The sequence below is a fragment of the Tiliqua scincoides genome, chromosome 3, assembly GCF_035046505.1.
Source record: "Tiliqua scincoides isolate rTilSci1 chromosome 3, rTilSci1.hap2, whole genome shotgun sequence".
In the NCBI taxonomy this organism is placed as follows: Eukaryota; Metazoa; Chordata; class Lepidosauria; order Squamata; family Scincidae; genus Tiliqua; species Tiliqua scincoides.
Window position 1 is genome coordinate 230,823,434 of NC_089823.1, and position 17,029 is coordinate 230,840,462.

The window sequence follows — 17,029 nt, forward strand, 5'->3', positions numbered from 1 at the left end:
TATATACCAGAGCCAGCCAATCAGAACAGGGCGACCTCATCATCCCATGACAGTCTTGTGACCTGCTCTGATTGGCTGCTCAGTGGTGTATTGTACCACTCCTCCATGGGCTCCATGCCTCAGCACACATTTCCCTGAGTCACATGGCTCCCACCTTACACAGGTGCATTTAATTACTGATGAGTGCTACAGTTACATTTGTTTACATCAGGGGTATCCAAAGTTTTTGGCAGGAGGGCCACATCATCTCTCTGACACCGTGTCGGGGGCTGAATTCATTTACATTTCAAATTTGAATAAATTTACGTAAATGAATGTATTAAAGATGAACTTATATGAATGAATGAAGGACTTGCAATAGCTCAAGGCCTATAAAAGGCCTTGCACAAAGCAAGGCTGGCCTTTCCTTTGCTGCCACTACTGTATCACAGACGTGAAACAACAAGCAGTGCAGGGAGTCCTCAGCCCACAGCTCACTCGAGAGGCCAAACAGTTGCCCTCATGCTGAGAGCAGTTGCATCGGGCCAGTGTGGGCTCCAACAAATCTCCGGAGGGCCAGAGGCTCATTGGAGGCTAGGGGCTCCCTGAGGGCCACATAGAGAAGCCTTGAGGGCCGTAAGTGGCCCAGGGCTGGGGTTTGGGCACCCCTAGTTAACATTCACCGGGCCTGGACATCAAGGCCCCTCTGCCATGTCCTGGCTAACAGCAATTCAAAGCCTGGGAGATGCCAAAGGCCTGACAATCTTAACTTTAACCTAGTGACATACCTTGAAGTTGAACCCCTGTAGAGTTCTATGTATGACCGCAGATTATGGGCAAACGTAATCGTTTTGGTCTACGAGCAAAGGTGGGAGAACTGGCATGTCTGGTGACAAGGGAAAATATTGACATAGTGGGCATAACGGAAACCTGGTGGAATGCGGAGAATCAGTGGGATACCTGGGCTATAAACTCTATAGGAGGGACAGGCAGGGGCGTGTTGGAGGTGGGGTGGCCGTTTATGTTAAGGAAGGGATAGAATCCAGCAAAGTAGAGATTGAAGGTGGGTCAGACTCCACCATAGAATCTCTGTGGGTTAAATTACCAGGCTTGTGCAGCGATGTAATACTGGGGGCGTGCTATCGTCCTCCAGACCAGAAATCGAATGGGGACCTTGAAATGAGGAAACAGATCAGGGAGGTGACAAGGAGGGACAGGGTTGTAATCATGGGGGACTTCAATTATCCTCATATTGACTGGGTCAATTTGTGTTCTGGTCACGATAAGGAGACCAGATTTCTTGACGTGCTAAATGACTGTGGCTTAGAGCAGCTAGTCACGGAGCCCACCAGAGGGCAGGTGACTCTGGATTTAATATTATGCAGTACACAGGACCTGGTTAGAGATGTCAATGTTACTGAGCCATTGGGGAACAGTGATCATGCTGCGATCCGTTTTGACATGCACGTTGGGGGAAGAATACCAGGCAAATCTCTAACAAAAACCCTTGACTTCCGACGGGCAGAATTCCCTCAAATGAGGAGGCTGGTTAGAAGGAGGTTGAAAGGGAGGGTAAAAAGAGTCCAATCTCTCCAGAGTGCATGGAGGCTGCTTAAAACAACAGTAATAGAGGCCCAGCAGAGGTGTATACCGCAAAGAAAGAAGGGTACCACTAAATCCAGGAGGGTGCCCGCATGGCTAACCAGCCAAGTTAGAGAGGCTGTGAAGGGCAAGGAAGCTTCCTTCCGTAAATGGAAGTCTTTCCCTAATGAGGAGAATAAAAAAGAACATAAACTGTGGCAAAAGAAATGTAAGAAGGTGATATGGGAGACCAAGCGAGACTTTGAGGAACGCATGGCCAGCAACATTAAGGGGAATAATAAGAGTGGTTTTCCGAGTGGTGAAGACCAGAAGTTATTGTGAGAAGCTCCAGAAGGATCTCTCCAGACTGGCAGAATGGGCAGCAAAATGGCAGATGCGCTTCAGTGTCAGTAAGTGTAAAGTCATGCACATTGGGGCAAAAAATCAAAACTTTAGATATAGGCTGATGGGTTCTGAGCTGTCTGTGACAGATCAGGAGAGAGATCTTGGGGTGGTGGTGGACAGGTCGATGAAAGTGTCGACCCAATGTGCGGCGGCAGTGAAGAAGGCCAATTCTATGCTTGGGATAATTAGGAAGGGTATTGAGAATAAAACGGCTAGTATTATAATGCCGTTGTACAAATCTATGGTAAGGCCACACCTGGAGTATTGTGTCCACTTCTGGTCGCCGCATCTCAAAAAAGACATAGTGGAAATGGAAAAGGTGCAAAAGAGAGTGACTAAGATGATTACAGGGCTGGGGCACCTTCCTTATGAGGAAAGGCTATGGCATTTGGGCCTCTTCAGCCTAGAAAAGAGACGCCTGAGGGGGGACATGATTGAGACAAACAAAATTATGCAGGGGATGGACAGAGTGGATAGGGAGATGCTCTTTACACTCTAACATAATACCAGAATCAGGGGACATCCACTAAAATTGAGTGTTGGGTGGGTTAGGACAGACAAAAGAAAATATTTCTTTACTCAGCGTGTGGTCGGTCTGTGGAACTCCTTGCCACAGGATGTGGTGCTGGCGTCTAGCCTAGATGCCTTTAAAAAGGGATTGGACAAGTTTCTGGAGGAAAAATCAATTACGGGGTACAAGCCATGATGTGTATGCGCAACCTCCTGATTTTAGAAATGGGTTATGTCAGAATGCCAGATGCAAGGAAGGCACCAGGATGAGGTCTCTTGTTATCTGGTGTGCTCCCTGGGGCATTTGGTGGGCCGCTGTGAGATACAGGAAGCTGGACTAGATGGGCCTATGGCCTGATCCAGTGGGGCTGTTCTTATGTTCTTATGTTCTTATTACTCCTGTTACTGGAGCAAAAAGCAACTTTGAAGTGGTAGTTCCCTTAGAGGGAACAGAGGGAAAAGCAACTTTGAAGTGGTAGTTCCCTTAGAGGGAACAGAGGGAAAGAAATTGTCTCTCTTCACCACAGCAGAACATATTTTCCAGTGGTTGTTTGCTGGTGACTCTTCTGTTTCTTTGGTCAGTTGTGAACCCCTTTGAGACAGGGAACCATTTTTTCATTTTGTTTTGCTACATAAACTCATTTGGGAACTTTTAACTGAAAAGCAGTGCATAAATAGTTTACAGCGTGCCAACTATTATCTCCCTTAGCTTATTAAATGAGCCGCAGGTGTGTGTTCTGGTCAATAATATTTTTATATTATTACATTCCTTTCCTGTCCTTCCTCCAGGGAGATCAGGGTTGCACACATGATTCTCTACTACCTTTTATCCTCACAACAGCCATTCAGGTTTCATTAGGCTGAGAGAAGATGACTGGCCCAAGGTCACCCAATGAACTTCATGGCTGCACTCCTGTCTTTGATTCGAACCCTGGTCTTCCAAGTGCTAGCCTGTCACACTAAACTGCACCACATTGGTTCTCTTTTTGAAAAGTATTTCTAAATGAACTGATATTGCTGTCTTAGAAAATGTAGAAACTGTGCCCCTGAGAAAGACCTATAATCAAAACGTGTTGTGCCTTCTCCTTAAAATCAATCACCGCTTTTGAGCACCAGCTCTCTCTTCTGTACTGCACTTCTGCCCCGTCTCTCCTAACCTGCCACCAATACCATCATGTGGATGAAGTTTCTCATAGCTAGAGGACTGCTCGTTTTTCATTAAAAATTAATCATCCTTCTATATATTCAGACCAATTTCTCACCCAGAATAATCTTTCAAGCATCTCACTGCCACATCAGCCTACCTCCATCTTAGGGCTACATCTTTTTTTCTTTTCACATCATTTTAATTGTCATGCATAAATATTTTAAAGACCTTTCAAAATGGTTGACTGTTCATGGCAGTACTGCCCTCAATCTGTCCTGCAGCAACTGAAGACACCCCCCTGAAGCATATTTTCTCTTTGTGTGTCCCATCCCTACTCACCCTCACCAGGCATGTTTCTATCCCCAAATACAGTTAAAATGTATTGCATTGGCATACCAAGGGTGGTGTGGTGGGAGGGGTCTGCCCTGGGTGCAAGCAATGTATTGTTTGTAGAGAATTTACTCTTTCCTCACCCTGAAAACAGCTTCCCAGCAGCCGACTCTGCATTTACAGCCCAGGACTCTCTGTGCTCAAGCAGGGTTTGTCAACTCTCTCTCCTCCCTAGTATCTCTCTCCTCCCTAGCCCCTGGGAGAGGAGAACTAAGGGTGGAGCAGCCCAAGCCACCTTATAGCCAAGCAGCAGCAATAGGTGCTCACTGCCACAACTGCAGATGGCTGCCTTAGAATCTTCCGGAGGGGACACAATCAGTGCAGGAGAAGTGGCCACATCCTTGCATCACTGAGCAACATTGACCCCTTCCCCATGCTGTGACGTCCCCTTCCCGGCCTCCTCACAGCCCTAAGTTTCTGAAGATGAATTTGCAAGGAGTCACCTGTGAGCTGCCCTTGTTTCTGGAGTATCAGATCCGGGAGGAGCTGTGGGCTTCCAGCAGGTGCTGGTCCCTGTTGAAAGTTAGAGGAGGGAGGTGTTCTAAAAACGATCAGCTCCAGATGTCAAACATGCTGGGTAAGCCACTGATGTCCTGTATTCAGGATTGACCTTAGGGCAATTTGGCCAAAACGGGCTCTGCTCCTGGAGGGGCCCTGTACTGGGGCCTGCAGCTGCAGCCAGTACCTTGCTCTGTAGCTGATGGTCTGGTATGCATGAAATCTTCCATGCTCATGCATCGCAAGGAGAGAGTGGCAAGTGGAGCATTGTGGCTGGATGGCCCTCCTTCCCACCCACCCTGGCTTGAAATTGCCCACCTCCAGAAGCAGTTGGCAGTGATGCTGCTGCTTGGTGTCTCAACGATGCTTATCCTGGTGAGTAGGTGTGAGAGGTGGGAGGGCCACACAAAAATATTTTGCATTGGGTTTTGCAATTCCTAAGGCCAGCCGTGATTGTATTGATTAAAGGTTAATCCTGCGTGATCTCCAGAGAGTTTAGACCAGGGGTGCCCAAACCCCGGCCCTGGGGCCACTTGCAGCCCTCGAGAACTCCCAATCCAGCCCTCAGGGAGCCCCTAGTCTCCGATGAGCGTCTGGCCCTCCGGAGTCTTGCTGGAGCCAATGTTGGCCTAATGCAACTGCTCTCAGTGTGATGGCCAACTGTGCAATGTCTCACATGAGCTGTGGGATGAGGGCTCCCTCCACTGCTTGCTGTTCACATCTATGAAGTAGCAGTGGCAGCAAAGGAAAGGCTGGCCTTGCTTTGTGCAAGGTCTTTTAGAGGCCTTGAGCTATTGCAAGACTTTCTTCATTCATATAAGTTTCATCTCTAATATATTCATTTATTCAAATTTATTCAAATTTGAAATGTAAATTTATTCTTTATTTCATCCCGGCCCCCAACACAGTGTCAGAGATGATGTGGCCCTCCTGCCAAAAAGTTTGGACACCCCTGGTTTAGACTGATGTACATGATTTGTCCTCCACCTTTATTTTTATCTTCATGGTGGTCCTGTGGGGTATGGAGGGATTGGAGAGGATGGCTGGCCCAATGTTACCTGTGGGTGGGTGATAAATGGAGCATGTATCCTCCCCTATCAAAGTCTATTTAGTCACAGCCCCATGCAGATTCCACATGTATTCACTTACTTGCTTTTATAAATGTATAAAATATTTAATGTCGACCTCACTCTTCTATAAACAAAAATATTCTCAGGGTGGCCCAGTTGGAAACAATAAAAGAATAGCTCCCCTTATAGACCATAAAATACACCAAAAAAATCTGCAAAATGCTTGCATTAACATTGTTTCTGAAACCTCATCTTTGACATTTGCTGGGTCCCCCCCTCCCCCGGTTTCAACTTACGACCTTAATATGGCCTAATGTAACTCTTTGTCTTTTGTAATATAAAAATAGATATTGCATGCCTTCAAAAGGAACTGATGAAGCTGAGAAATTAATGGGCCCTACATTGCATTCATTGATCCCTTTATTCCCACTTGGCAAGAGATTAAGGTTAATTTCATACAAAGCAACTTCTTCCCAAATGTCTCCATGAAAAGCCAAGCTAGCGCTGAATAAAGGAGAAAGAACTGATCCACAACCCTTTTTATATCTGCCTGAGACAAATCTGACCTTTTCTGTTTCATGGTTCATTGACAATTCTTCTGGCTACTGGTATTGAGGGCTGACAGCATAAAAGAGTTTCAAGCTCCGGTTGCAAAGTAAGAAAAAAAAAATTCATTTTCAAAACCTTAAAGGGACTCACTAGGATACAGTTCTTTACAAGATTGGGTTCAGAGTTCCTCATACTGCCAAAGGGAACTTGTGACTACAAATGTTTATTGGGCTCACGAACCTTTGTCAGATTTCAGTTTTTAAAAGTAAGTAAATTCCTGAACTACATGGTTGAAGATGCACCATTTTTCATTGGGAAACAGGGATCATGAGCCACTGGCTCTGAAAGCAGATGGAGTCCTGCTCAGTAGCGTAGCCAGAGGAGGGTTGGTTGGCAGCCTTCAGTCTCGAAAGACTATGGTATAAGCCTACAGCATCCGGTATTCCCAGGAGGTCTCCCATCCAAGTACTAACCAGGCCTGACCCTGCTTAGCTTCTGAGATCAGATGAGATCAGGCATGTGCAGGGTAACAGTGGCCCACTGAATAGGGTGGTGCAGTAAGTATTGCAGGTGTCACAATGTGCTGTGTAAGTGGCCCCTCCCTCTCATCAGAGCCATTCTGGGCAGTGATGGAAATGCACAGGTGCACATATTGCTGGAATGGGTCCAAGGGCAAGTTGGGGGGGGGCGCTTACATGGTGTATTGTGGTACCTGCTGTACTTACTGGGCCACCCCCTTCTGGCTATGCTATTGGTCCTGCTCACACATGGGTGAGCAGTGCTGTAGTGGCAAATGCCAAAATGCAGGAGCTCCTCCTGACACACTCCCTTTACTGTTGCCATGCCTGCATTGTCACGCTCCATTAAGTCTGTAACAACAACAACAAAATTAACTTTACATTTCTTCATAAAAGTGTTTTCTTTACCTGCCACTTATTTCTGCTCTGTAAATTATTATACATTTAAAGAACGAGCTCATTTCATCCCAAACTCTGGAAGTGGGTCAGTTCATAAGAACATAAGAACAGCCCCACTGGATCAGGCCATAGGCCCATCTAGTCCAGCTTCCTGTATCTCACAGTGGCCCACCAAATGCCCCAGGGAGCACACCAGATAACAAGAGACCTGCATCCTGGTGCCCTCCCTTGCATCTGACATAGCCCATTTCTAAAATCAGAAGGTTGCGCATACACATCATGGCTTGTAACCCATAATGGATTTTTCCTCCAGAAACTTGTCCAATCCCCTTTTAAAGGTGTCCAGGCCAGATGCCGTCACCACATCCTGCGGCAAGGAGTTCCACAGACTCCACAGACCAACCACACGCTGAGTAAAGAAATATTTTCTCTTGTCTGTTCTAATTCTCCCAATGAAGTCCCATTCAATAGGATTGACTCCCAAGTAAATTTGCATAAGAGTCTAACCTTACAGCACAATCTTATACATGTTCACTCAGAAGTAAACCCCATTTGGTACAATGGATCATACTCCCAGTTAAGTTTGTTTAGGATTGCAGCTTTAATGTAACATGAGCTCCATGCTAGCCCTTGGGAAACATGACGGCCTAGATGTCCAAGCCTGTTGCTTCATCTTGGTTCAGGCTTTTTAAAAAAAAAAAAGATTCAAAGTCAGCCCCTGTGTGCTCCTACTGTAAAAGAAGCCCCAGAGCTCTTTTCCTTCTCAACCTTGTGGATGAGTTTGGAAGAAGGAAATTGCACCCATGAGGAGATAATTTTTCTATTTTTCTGTGGTTGCTTGTTCTTAAAAATGCACCCCATGTAGGAAAGCAGAGAAATGATCTAAGAAATCTGTCACAAAGGAATATTGCATTTTTCTATGGCTGTAGCTGTAGAAGTTGTTGGTGCTACTAACCAAATACACAACATACACATCCACCTTCTGTCTGTTGGAAGAAAGTAACTGGCAGTCAAAATGTGTTCCCCTTTGAGGGGTGCTGCCTGCTGGTATGTCAGCTGCCAACTTCTCTTTGTCCCCTTTCCTAAAACAGAAAAAGGCCAAAAAAAAAGCCCACATTTGCTTGGAGCAGAGCATGTTACAGGAACACTCTGGGCAGTCATGTTCTGCCCGGACACGCAGCCTTCTGGGACGCTGGGCAACAGGCGCGACTGCCCTCAGCGTCCTTGTAACATGTTCTGCTTCAAAGAAATGTGGCATGACAGCAGAATGGTAAGCTCCGTTGATGGGGGGGGAGAGCTTTTCTCGAACCCTAGATTCGGCCATGGGCTACAGTTTGGAGGTCCCTGTTTTAGGCCTGTAGGAAAAGAGAAGGAGAACAGAAAAGAAAGACAAAGGGAGAGAAAGATTGGAGAAGGAGCAACTGTGATGATGGTGTGGGAGGGCTGCTTGTTGGCAGCTGTGACCTTGAGAAAGTGTAGAGGTAGCCCTCACACTCTGCCATTCCCAGAACTGTCTCCATCAGCAGTCATTCCAGATGACTGTCTCAGAAGGAGAGTGAATAGAGCAGTGCTTCTTTCTCAGCAAAGAACACTATGAAATCCAACAAGGAGTTCAGTACTCCTATCAAGGAGTGGAGCGTTGGACATTGAGAGTGTTGGACAAATTCTAGGTGAACTTCCAGATCAGACAGGATGAGTATAAACTAAACAAGACTGGCCAGGACACTCTGTAACCTGACTCTATGCTATATTTATTTATATAAAATGTTTGTTCTGCCTTTCTGCAAATGTTCCAGGTGGCTAAAAAAGCAGATAACAATTAATACATTAATCACATTAAAATATAATTAAAAATGCAGTGGTGTAGCTAAGGGGTAGCAGGGAGTCCGGGGTATCATGCCTTGAGGGGGTGCCAACCCAAACCCCTGATGTTGGATCCCAAGGCAGAGCCAGAGCCAGCTGGCATGGGTGGGGGTTCAGGAGAAGGTACTGTGGCAATGAGGACACCTCCTCACCACCACAGTACCTTCCCCTGTACCCCCTTTCACAGGCACTTGGAGCGATTGCGAGTTGCTCAGAGCAGCTTGTAACCGCTCAGAGCGTGCTGTAAACCTGGATGTAATTGGTGGTGATATCATGGTCAGCAGTGGCAGACCTCTCCAGCCCTGTGCCCCAGGGCAAAGATCTGTGATGGTGCCCCCCCCACAAGATGTTGCCACCCCCCACACGCAAATACGCCCCCCCCCCACTGGAGCGCACAGTGTCTCGCATGACTTCAGGAAGCCTCCTAAAGGTTCCCCAGCACTTTAAACTGTGCTTCCAGAAAACTGGAAGCACAGTTTCCAAACTCACTGGCTGCCTCAGGGAGGCTTCCGCGGGGTCCTAAAGGTGTGTGAGGCTCCGTGCCTGAAGCATTTGCCCCATCAAGTAAATGAGAGGTTCACCACTGACAGTCAGGCACTTCTAAGTAGTAACAACTGACGTCATGGCCCCAGGTGCCACCACACATTTTGGATGTTGCCACAGAGAAGACCTCAACCATATGCCCACAAACTGTAGTTCAGTTAATAGTGACCAGTGAATCTCTCCAGAAGCCTTTTGAGAGCAAGCAGACGCATACACGGCCCACTCCTTTCAGCAATGTGCAAAGGGGAGATGACTCAATGCGGAATAGTTTCCTGAAGAAAAGCTGAAAATCTGTGCCTTCAAATTTTGAAATCACCTGCTTTTAATACTCGTGAAAGAAAGTCTTGTAAATATTTGAAGAGTTCCAAGCAACTTGTCTTCTTGTACCTTCTCATTCGACCGGGCTTATCTCATCTGATGAAGCACATCTTTTTATGTTCTCTGTTGGCCATGATTAATGGAAGAAGGCACATGATTTCAGTCATTCCTCTTTAGAAGCCCACAGTAAAATGTGAATTCTGGACAAGCAAAAATAAACTAACTTTCAGGCTGGCTCAGATGTTTAGTTGATCACAATGACTGTAGAACTACATTGTGGGTTGAAGGAGACTGCAGGTTTGAAATGAATTTTAAGCGGCTCCAATATTGTTCAGTTTCACTTTTCATTTAGGTTCCCATTGGAACCCTGCCCCGCCCCCTTTTTAGATGAACTGAAGGAAAAAAGACTTCTGAGCAGTTCAATAAAAGTATTTTTTCCCCACCTGCAGAATTTTCTCTGTTTTCATATCTGGAGAAAACTGATCTGATTTCTTTGCATTTTAATGTGTTTCCCTGTGGCAGTCATGTCATTACAGTTGCAGGCTGGAAGAGCTTTCTTTTTGTGCATGGCTGGAAGATAAGAAAAGAAAAACTACCTTATTATGTGAAGGACATAAAGGACATCCATTACGTACTTGCTGTGTCTTACCTAGGCCATCTTTATTTGCAAATTGCAACACAATAAGTGCTAAACATAAGTGTGCATCACTAAAATAAATGGACATTCTTTTCCTGTTTACTTCTGCCTCCATTTCCCTCCTCTTCTTTTATTGCCTTCCACCGGTTTACTTTTAGACCACATGTTCCTCAGGGTAGAGCTCTGGCTTCTTCTGGTTTGTGCGTTGTCGTAATTCTCATCAACATCTCTCAGCTTGTACCAAGTATGAACCAAACAAGATATTTTCTATTATGGCTCAGTTTACTCACCTGAGAGCTGATTCACACTTGCATGTCTACCATAAAAAGGTATAATAATTCAGTTAACACCCAGCATGCGAGCAGTTAAAAATGAGAAGTCCCTCCATCAGAAATGATGGTCTCTCAGGTAAAATGTAAACACTGTCTAGATCAGGGGTGTCAAACATAAGGCCCGGGGGACAGATGTGGCCCTTGGAAGTTTTTTATCTGGCCCTCGGGCTCTCAGCTGCTGAGCAATGCTGAGGTGACACTGCTGAAAGGGTGGCCCACCTGATAATTGTGCTCTCCTTGAAATATGACAAAGATTTGTGTATTTTCTCTCCTGTCATTAGCAGCTAATGAGTTCCTACATGAGAACAGAGTGTTTATTTCTGGTTTTGACCTGTTTAATGACATCATTTTTGGCCCTCAGCAGGCATCATGAATGCTTTTCGGTCCTCTGTATGACATGAGTTTGACACCCCTGATCTAGATTTTAACCATAATTACCTTTCCACGTATGCAAGCCATAACGGCATAATGAATCAGTTGAAGCCAATCCACCCAATCCACTGTAACTCCCTGTGCAGTGATGTAGTGGCAGCAACATAGTGTCTGCTGCATCCTGCAGGGAGGTTTTGGCCTCCAAAGGCCACCTGGAGGCAAGCCCCTGCGGGCCCAATGGGTCTACTCAGATCTACACCAGTGATATTGCTGACACAAATCTGCATGAACGTGTGAAGGCAGAGCAAGCTTGGGGAAGGGGGGTTGAATTTTGTGGATGCTGCTGCTGCCACTGAACGTGCCCCCTTCCTGGGCCCAATCTGCCCTTGTCTCTGCCCCTGTTGCTGCCCTGTTCCAACCACCTCCGCCTCCCTCCCACCCCTGCACAATCTACTTGGGGTGACGCATCTGGAGTAGAGAGGCAGCTGCTCATCACTTCTGGCAGCAGCCAGCCCATGTGCTTAGGTGTGTCACTTTTTGTGACTGTTGGAATGTGCCCTAGTGCCACCAGAATGGCTGTTCCAGTGGCACTAGGCACTGTTAGAACATAAGAACAGCCCCACTGGATCAGGCCATAGGCGCATCTAGTCCAGCTTCCTGTATCTCACAGCGGCCCACCAAATGCCCCAGGGAGCACACCAGATAACAAGAGACCTGCAAGGCCTCCTGGGAATTGTAGTTAAGAACATAAGAACAGCCCCACTGGATCAGGCCATAGGCCCATCTAGTCCAGCTTCCTGTATCTCACAGCAGCCCATCAAATGCCCCAGGGACCACACCAGATAACAAGAGACCTGCAAGGCCTCCTGGGAATTGTAGTTAAGAACATAAGAACAGCCCCACTGGATCAGGCCAAAGGCCCATCTAGTCCAGCTTCCTGTATCTCACAGCGGCCTACCAAATGCCCCAGGGAGCACACCAGATAACAAGAGACCCCATCCTGGTGCCCTTCCCTACATCTGGCATTCTGACTTAACCCATTTCTAAAATCAGGAGGTTGCGCATACACATCATGGCTTGTACCCCATAATGGATTTTTCCTCCAGAAACTTGTCCAATCCCCTTTTAAAAGGCGTCTAGGCTATATGCCAGCACCACATCCTGTGGCAAGGAGTTCCACAGACCGACCACATGCTGAGTAAAGAAATATTTTCTTTTGTCTGTCCTAACCCGCCCAACACTCAATTTTAGTGGATGTCCCCTGGTTCTGGTATTATGTGAGAGTGTAAAGAGCATCTCCCTATCCACTCTGTCCATTCCCTGCATAATTTTGTATGTCTCAATCATGTCCCCCCTCAAGCGTCTCTTTTCTAGGCTGAAGAGGCCCAAACGCCATAGTCTTTCCTCATAAGGAAGGTGCCCCAGCCCCGTAATCATCTTAGTCGCTCTCTTAGTCACTGTTAGGATTGGACCCCTAGTGATGAACAAAATCCACAACTCAAAATCTAATTTAATTTTTTTTTAAATTGTTCAGCAATCAAATTCTATACCCCCATCATTTGGTTCCCATACCCCCCAAGAGGTATGGATACCACCAGTTAAGAATCCCTGCTCTGTTGCTGCCTCAGCTGCAGAGCAATTCAACCTGGATAGTATTGCCCCTGGAACATCTCATTGCTCAGGAGAGTGGGGAGCATTTAACAATATTTAGCAAAATGAGCTCCTCCTTTCCTTGGATTTTTTTTTTTAAATTAATGCAAGGTTTCTAGGCATGTGTGCTTAACTAAACGCCTTTCCTTGGAGAGCTGCCTCAGGAGCATCTCAGAGGGACTGCCGAAGTCTGCAGAATTAGATTTTGAATTCATCAGTGAGCTCTGAGTTTCTATGCAGCTGCATAGCCTGGGGCAGTACATTTGTTCTTTGCTGGGTTGATCCTATTCATGGTATCCTTGAGAGGATTTGTGGGGGGTGATGATCAGAGAGCAGCAATTAATAAAGGATAAGGCACTCCCAAATTTCTAGTTGTCATCTTGTGGCGAATATCATTCACTTTCAAGTCAGGTTTCTACTGTCTGTGGCTCCCCCACCCCCCAGCCTGTATTATTGAGAGTTGGCCAAATGGATTCTTCAAAATACGTAAACTGCAAAAGCACAATGAAGAGTGGGTTTTGCTGGCACTGACACCCCATGTTCGCAATGCATTTCTGTGAAGCAATCATACAGATCATGGGATCCCATGTGGATGCTGGCACAGGAATCTGAAGCAGAGAGTGAAGGAAATATGCAATGTGGAAGGATATTTCATAGAACTGCACACAGAATTACAGGAACTGATTCTTCCTGTAACGTAAACAGAGCTTATGGAATTCACTGCCAAGGGTTGCTATGATTACCAGTAGCCCAGACTGCTTTTTAAAAGAATTGGACAGATTCATGGGGCACAGGACAGTCAAGAACCTTGTGGCATCTTATTATGGCTCAAGCCCACTTCAAAAACACTATAGATATAAATTTCACCTCCATAAATTTATTAATCTTAAAGGACCAAGAGACTCTCCATTGTTTTGGCCACAAGATGTCAAGATGGCTATACTTCTGGAAGTTGCTGTCATGGGAGATTGGGGGACACTCATCCCCCTTCGACTCATCCCCAGTTATAGCGAAAATGAAGTACATTTGCTCACATTCATCTCATGTTACTTTTATCTCAATTTCCCCTCCCTCTATTATCTTCACAACTGTCAAGTTTAAATGGGAAACTCTTTAGAAGCAAGGATCTGTCGTTTATTGCTTGTGAAATCTATAAAGTACCAAGTACATTGGAGGCACTATACTGTCACAACCACCACCACCACTGAGCCTACCATTGCCTTAAAAAGCCAAAAATGAAACCTCCATTATCAAGGGCAGTCTCTGATCATGAGATAAACAACAGGAGTTGGGTAATATCTTGTAGTATATGGACCTTGGTCTGGTAGCACAAATACATTGCACACTCTTCTTACTGTGCCACATCTGTTTTACCTATTTGGTCAACACAGAATGCTCTCAGCACAAATGATGTCCAATGAAAACCAAACAATTACATGTACATGTTGGCTTACCTGTGATATCACTTGCACAGCATCAGGACGACAGCACCCTCCTCATTAGTTTCAATTCTCTCTAACACTAGACATCTTGTCTATTCTCTTCACAGCTTAGTTCTATCCCACTCACTCACTCACTCACTCACTCACTCACTCAAATCATAAGAACATAAGAACAGCCCCACTGGATCAGGCCATAGGCCCATCTAGTCCAGCTTCCTGTATCTCACAGCGGCCCACCAAATGCCCCAGGGAGCACACCAGATAACAAGAGACCTCATCCTGGTGCCCTCCCCTACATCTGGCATTCTGACTTAACCCATTCCTAAAATCAGGAGGTTGCGCATACACATCATGGCTTGTACCCCATAATGGATTTTTCCTCCAGAAACTTGTCCAATCCCCTTTTAAAGGCGTCTAGGCTAGATGCCAGCACCACATCCTGTGGCAAGGAGTTCCACAGACCGACCACACGCTGAGTAAAGAAATATTTTCTTTTGTCTGTCCTAACCCGCCCAACACTCAATTTTAGTGGATGTCCCCTGGTTCTGGTATTATGTGAGAGTGTAAAGAGCATCTCCCTATCCACTCTGTCCATTCCCTGCATAATTTTGTATGTCTCAATCATGTCCCCCCTCAAGCGTCTCTTTTCTAGGCTGAAGAGGCCCAAACGCCGTAGCCTTTCCTCATAAGGAAGGTGCCCCAGCCCCGTAATCATCTTAGTCGCTCTCTTTTGCACCTTTTCCATTTCCACTATGTCTTTTTTGAGATGCGGCGACCAGAACTGGACGCAATACTCCAGGTGTGGCCTTACCATCGATTTGTACAACGGCATTATAATACTAGCCGTTTTGTTCTCAATACCCTTCCTAATGATCCCAAGCATAGAATTGGCCTTCTTCACTGCCGCCGCACATTGGGTCGACACTTTCATCGACCTGTCCACCACCACCCCAAGATCTCTCTCCTGATTTGTCACAGACAGCTCAGAACCCATCAGCCTATATCTAAAGTTTTGATTTTTTGCCCCAATGTGCATGACTTTACACTTACTGACATTGAAGCGCATCTGCCATTTTGCTGCCCATTCTGACAGTCTGGAGAGATCCTTCTGGAGCTCCTCACAATCACTTCTGGTCTTTACCACTCGGAAAAGTTTGGTGTCATCTGCCAACTTAGCCACTTCACTGCTCAACCCTGTCTCCAGGTCATTTATGAAGAGGTTGAAAAGCACCGGTCCCAGGACAGATCCTTGGGGCACACCGCTTTTCACCTCTCTCCATTGTGAAAATTGCCCATTGACACCCACTCTCTGCTTCCTAGCCTCCAACCAGTTCTCAATCCACGAGAGGACCTGTCCTCTAATTCCCTGACTGTGGAGTTTTTTCAGTAGCCTTTGGTGAGGGACTGTGTCAAACGCCTTCTGAAAGTCCAGATATATAATGTCCACGGGTTCTCCCGCATCCACATGCCTGTTGACCTTTTCAAAGAATTCTATAAGGTTTGTGAGGCAAGACTTACCCTTACAGAAGCCATGCTGACTCTCCCTCAGCAAGGCCTGTTCGTCTATGTGTTTTGAGATCCTATCTTTGATGAGGCATTCCACCATCTTACCCGGTATGGATGTTAGGCTGACCGGCCTATAGTTTCCCGGGTCCCCCCTCTTTCCCTTTTTAAAAATAGGTGTGACATTTGCTATCCTCCAATCTTCTGGCACCATGGCCGTTTTGAGGGACAAGTTGCATACCTTAGTCAAGAGATCTGCAACTTCATTCTTCAATTCCTTAATAACCCTTGGGTGGATGCCATCCATTAGAATTAGGCCAGCGTTTCTCAACTAGTGGTACAGGTACTACCAGTGGTACTTGAAGTGGTGTCTGGTGGTACTCACGGGACTCCTGGACACCTGCCACCTGGCAGTGAGACCAGTAATGCAACATGACAAACAGCAATCAGAGGCTCAGCTCATTGGGCAGGGCTCCAAAGCCTGCTTTTCCGCACTTGAAGAAGCCCTCCCACCCTGAGACTCTTTCTGGTGTTTGTCATGTCACTTCTGGGTCAGGAGGCCAGATGCAACTGCCAGTCACTTCCAGTGGTACTTCAAATAGGTGGACCGGTACAGCAAAGAACAAACATTGAGAAACAGTGAATTAGGCTATTGGATTTTACTTCTGCAAGTCTCATTATGATCTCGTTGAAGGTCCTAGAAAGGACCTTTTTCTTCTTTTAGAGGCACATGGTGAATCATCAGGAAACCGGCATTGGCTCATTTGCTATAAGAGATGTTTGCTAGCATTGCAGGTGTAACAAACACACCACTACTGTGGCAGATAAATGTGCTGTTTTTCCAGTGTGAAGGAAAAGAACCATTCCATCATCATCATCATCATCATCATCATCATCATCATCATCCATGTTTTATATGGAGTATAATTATACTCCATGTATAATACTTATACAATACTTATATACAATACTTATATAATACTTATACTCCATGTATAATATACTCCATGTATAATGGAGTATAATAATATAATAATAATTATACTCCATGTATAATCATAATCATAATCTATGTTTCTTACAAACACAGATGCAGATACCTTGTTGCATAGAAGTTAGTGCAGAACATTGCTTCAACACATGCTTCAGACAGGTGGGCAGAAATGTTTAATTGGAAAAAAAAATGCATGACCTCATGTCTTTCAAATGCTGTTCCCCACCTCTCTCTCTCTCTCTCTCTCTCTCTCTCATCGGCCACTGCTGATAGACAGTGATGAAACTGCCTACTGCAGTCAGATGCCCTCTGTGGAACTTTGCTACTGC

The 17,029-nt window shown here is 45.8% G+C and overlaps 1 pseudogene; it reads right to left on the minus strand.

The window, feature by feature from the left end:
• Nucleotides 1-6,553: 6,553 nt before the first annotated feature.
• Nucleotides 6,554-6,674, minus strand: LOC136647219 (5S ribosomal RNA; annotated as a pseudogene).
• Between the last annotated feature and the right edge of the window lie 10,355 nt (nucleotides 6,675-17,029).